At 40.5% G+C, this 5,233-nt stretch overlaps 1 protein-coding gene across 2 annotated transcripts in view; it reads left to right on the top strand.

Moving 5' to 3' along the window:
* Frs2 (fibroblast growth factor receptor substrate 2) overlaps positions 1 to 5,233 on the top strand; it is a 78,369-nt gene that overhangs the window by 941 nt on the left and 72,195 nt on the right. The gene's annotated exons all lie outside the window — the stretch shown is intronic.

Genomic DNA, 5,233 nt, shown 5'->3' with positions numbered 1-5,233 from the left:
GACAGAGAGAGACAGAGAGAGAGACAGAGAGAGACAGAGAGAGAGAGACAGAGAGAGACAGAGAGAGAGACAGAGAGAGCGAGAGAGAGAGAGAGAGAGAGAGGCAGAGAGAGAGAGACAGAGAGACAGACAGAGAGAGAGAGACAGAGACAGAGACACAGAGACAGAGAGAAAGAAAGAAAGAAAGAAAGAAAGAAAGAAAGAAAGAAAGAAAGAAAGAAAGGAAGGAAGGAAGGAAGGAAGGAAGAAAGAAATGCTATTCTCTAATCAGCCTTCCGAATTCCTGTGCTCACCCGAAGTCACAGTTGTAAGACTTCAGTCGGGACATTGCACAAGTTGACTGCAAAAGGTTGGAGAATGGTATCCTTTTCCACCCCACTTTGTTTATTTTCATACTTGGAACTGTCATTTCTTGAGCTAAAAAAAAAATAATAAAATAATTGTCCTCAGTTTCTCTTCAGAGGTTCTTTGTGTAGTCCAGCTGTTGAAGCGCAGAGGTTCCCACAGCTGGACAGAGGTGTTTGTTGATTTAAGCGTATGAAGTGTTTAGCTCCAAGAAACTGAGAATTTCCTAGAGAAGAAAATCTTGTAGGCACTGTTAGTAAATGGAGTTTAGGTGATCAACTACGGATGGAAGGTTTGTAGGAAATAATGTAGCTTTTATTGAGTTTTAAGTTATAATCAGATAGTTTCAAATGACCTTGTGGTGGTGTCAAGTATACACAAGTCATCTGCATGAAATCAGTGACATTATCTGCCCTTCTTATGATGCTTATGGCACGGTTTATACTGTTTAGTTTTTGTCTTTCCGTGTCTCTCTCTTTCTTGTACTTACCTTCTCCCCTTCCTCTATTGGAAGGGAAGATACTATCACGAATGAGGGGAATGATCTGAAGTGACAAATTCCATATACTGTCTTATGCAAAAGAAAATTTATTTAATAAAAAAAATTTCTCTTTGTGTATAATGCCAGAGGTTCACATTGGGTGGCTTTCTATTCTACCCTTCCAAAATGATGATTCATCATCATCATCATTTTGAGACAGGGTCTCCTGAGCCTAGAGCTTGTACTTTTGGCTAGGCTGCCTGGCCAACAGGCACCAGGGACCCTCCTGTGTTTGCTCCGTGTCCCCAGTCCAGGTCTAGCAGATGATTGGCACATACCCCAGCTCTAGTTTCTATGTAGGTGCTGTCAATGCCAATGCAGGTCCTCATGCTTGCTCAGCAAGCACTATACATGTGAGCAGTCTCCGGAGCCCCTCAAGTCTGCATCAAGGTTGTTGATATTAAACAGACAAAGGGGGTGCATTTTTTTAAGCCTATGGGAAAGTTATGAGTGAAGATAAGTTGCACAGTGTTTAGACTTGGAATGATGCTGTAGCCACTTAGTATGTGAAGTACTCAGTTGTTCACAGCTCAGGATTGGGATGTTGATTTAAAGTCTGGGAAATGAATCAAGTTAGATTTGATTATGTATTTGTATTCTGGATATAGTGTCTTTTGAAGGAAAAAACTATGGGAGTTATAAAAGCAAAAAAAGGAAATTTGTGGAAATCAGATACTTTCAGGCATTATAATTTTTAACTATTGCTCAAGTCAATTCAAATGATATTGAGCATTTTCTATGCGTCAGACTCTTTTAGTGAACCATGTAGGGAAAAACAGAGACAAAGCCATTAGAACTTCAGATTCATGTTTTGATAATTTTCCAAGGTATGTTGAAATCGTGAAGAATTGAATTGCACTGTCTAGGAATACTGAACCTCTGAATTGGGACTTAATTTGGAGGGAGGTGTTGAGTGCTTCATGAAGAAAACTGTGCTAGGCACTCTGAGTCACAGAGATGAAGCTGGTCTTTGGAATTGGAATCTAGTAGGGATATAAGATATTTGTACAGAAATTTACAGTATAAATAAATACCTGTCTGCATGTGGTGGCATGTGTGTGGTGGCAAAGGAGTCATAGGCAAGATGACAGTAAACTACTAGTCAGGCTGACCCTGTTCACAACAAAAGACTCTGCAAACAAAAAGGGTATGTAAATACTTAACCTCATAGATGGATTTATCTAAAGGTTGCACTTGTACAAAAGCAAAGTGTTTGTTAGAACTTAAGTCATGTGTCACAGCATAGAGACATGGTAACACTTGTGGGGGTAAGCCAATATTATTATTTATTGGGCGCTTAGTTCTGTTATACTTGTGTTTTCTCAACATCATAGAAGCTTCTTTCTTTTGAGACAGGGGTTTCCCTATGTAGGCATCTCTCTGAATAGTCAGGGTACTGTCATCTCAGACATATACAGTAACTCCCCCAGAGTTAATGTGGCTAGCAGAACTGTCTGTATTTGAAGCCAAATCTAATCTGCCTTGTCAGAAAGCTGGTATTTCTACTTCATGGTGCTGCTTTGCAATGAGTTTCTTTTTATTTAGTGTAGTTTCTGAGACAGGGCTGGCCTCCTATATCTCAAGTAGGCCTAGGGTTACCTTGAACTTCTGACCTCCTTCCTCTGCTTGGGATTACAGACGTCCCACCATACCCTGCTCTTAAACTGGCAGTCTTAAGTTAGTTGGTGACTAAGGGTTAAAGTCTTCTGAAACAAAGATTTGGGAGGTAGGATTTGTTGATAAAAAAGACCTTTCAAATTAAGAGGACAGTTTTGGAGATGAGAAGGCTTGTGATGTGGAGGAAAGTTAAATTAGTGTCCCAGATGATCTGGATGGCTTATTTTGGAATTAGAGATGAAGTTTGCAGTTTAAGTCAAGGCTGTACTGTGGAGCATGTGTAAATGCTATATTTTGAAGCTCAACATTTTGAAGAAAGCAAGAAGTGGGTACCTTGCAATAATTTAGTGTGCAGAATGATTTATTATGGCAAGCTATTAATATACGATTGTGCATACTGTGAGTGGTGCTGGTGGAGAGAGAACAAGGGCCTAGCAGGCCTGGGAGGAAAGCTGTAGAGGAGGCAGGAGTGGAAAGCTACATTTTCTAACTGTGGATGTGACATTTGGACCGTTAACTAGGAATATGAGCAAGGAATTGCATAGTTAGGTTTCATTTTTTTAAAGATAGGATAGCCTTATATTCACAGTTCTGCCCTAATCTGCAGAGAAGCTGTGATTACCAATGTGTGTGCTATCAGGCCAGGCATGCTGAGGTTTGTTTTTTTTTTAAATATACTTATACACAGGACTATTTAGAAGCTTTGGCAATGTAGATTTTCAATTCAAGAGAGAGGTCAGAGCTATTTTGTATGTAGAGAAAATACAAATAGATTATTCAGATAGATATACTAGTCGAATCTGTGTAAGGAGATGAAAGTGCCAAGGGAGTGTGTAGAGGGAAAAGAAAGTCAAAACAGCAGCTGCAGAGCCAAACCTGCATTTAAAAGCGTTTGCTTTGCAGCGAAGAGAAACAGTAAGCAGCCTGGTGTGTGCAGTGGATAAGGAATTTGGTGATCTGGGTCGTTTCCTTGAACTATAAATTCAGATGGAGGAGAAAGAAATCTGTTCATTAACATTCCTGTCTCGGGGCTGTTGAGATGACTCAGCAGGCAAAGGTGCTGTCGCCATGTCTCATGACCCAAAGTTCTATTCCTGTCAGCCACATGGTAGAAGGAGAGCACCAGCTTTGCAAGGTGTTCTCTGACCTCCACATGCAGCCACAGTGACTCACCCTCTCATCGAAGACACACACACACACATACACACACACACACAGACATATACACACAGTGTCTCTCTGTGTTTACGTAAACAAACAAACAAACAAGCAAACAAATAAATCTAGTTAAAAAGAATCCAATGGGGGCCAGGCAGTGGTGGTGCACGCCTTTAATCCCAGCACTTGGGAGGCAGAGGTAGGCAGGTTTCTGCGTTTGAGGCCAGCCTGGTCTCCAGAGTGAGTTCCAGGACAGCCAGGGCTATACAGAGAAACCCTGTCTCGAAAAAAACCAAAAAAAAAAAAAAAAAAAAAAAAAAAAAACAATAACAGAAACCCTAAAAACAAAAATTAAAAAATTCATTGGAGGCAGGCTAGGAATGTAGTTTAACTGGTAGAATTTTTACCTAGCATGCTTGAGACCCCGGGCTGTGGGTTATATCCCCAGCATTTCATACCAGGTGTACCTATGACTCCAGCAGCACTGGAGTTGAAGCATTGAAGGCTGTGTGAAACTGGTTTCCAACACACACACACACACACCCTCCTTGCAGGCCTATAAATCCAGCAGCACTGGAGTTAAAGCATTGAAGGCTGTGTGAAACTGGTTTCCAACACACCCACACATACACACACACACACACACACACACACCCTCCTTGAAGGCCTATAACTCCAGCAGCATTGGAGTTGAAGCATTGAAGGCTGTGTGAAACTGGTTTCCAACACACCCACACATACACACACACAAACACATAAACACACACACACACACACACACACACACACACACCCTCCCTCCCTCCCTCCCTCCTTCCAGGCCTCCTTCCCCTCAACAGCTAACAACAGAATCAAGAAATAGACATGTCTTGCCTTTGCTGGCAAGCCTGTTGTGCGCCCGTTCAGTTTCCAGGGCGCTGGAGCTCCTGTGGAGTCCTTGGGCATTTGTCTAGTGAGTGCTTATGAGGATTTACAGGGGATTGTGCTGTTTCATTTACTTTTTCCTGTGTATGAGTTTCATTTTTATTTCGATATTACAACCTCTGATATTCAAAGACATTATGTGTGCCTTTCATTATAGTGACTGTTAATATAGTTAATACTGCCTTTTGTAAAATGGTACTTATATATTTTTTCCCCTCTGACTCTTTTATAATACCCTTTTTATGATGTGAGAGTCAAGCCCAAGACTTCAAGCATCTCAGGTAATATACCATCAAGCTTTGTTTCCAGCCCAATAGATTAATGTGAATAATTTTATTCAAATGCTCTGATTACCACAGAGGAATGAAAGAATGAGATACTCATATCTATCATATATGTGAAGATTATGCTTTACTTCAATTTTTTGGGTTTCTCTGTGTAGCTCCCTGCTATCTTGGAACTCACGCTGTAGACCAGGCTGGCCTTGATCAAAATTTTTTAAGAGCTATAAATCTGTGGGATTTTATGTCCTTTGATTTTTGGATAATTAAATAGAAAGAAATTGAGAAATTGTATTTTAACATGTAAAAGACTGTAATAGTTTGAGAATGAGGTTCAGGGTTTTACCTTTTTTTTTTTTTTTTTTTT

This window comes from Mastomys coucha, unplaced genomic scaffold (genome assembly GCF_008632895.1).
Source record: "Mastomys coucha isolate ucsf_1 unplaced genomic scaffold, UCSF_Mcou_1 pScaffold4, whole genome shotgun sequence".
Classification (NCBI taxonomy): Eukaryota; Metazoa; Chordata; class Mammalia; order Rodentia; family Muridae; genus Mastomys; species Mastomys coucha.
Note: the sequence above shows the minus strand (reverse complement) of the source record. Positions and strands in the feature narration are given on the sequence as shown.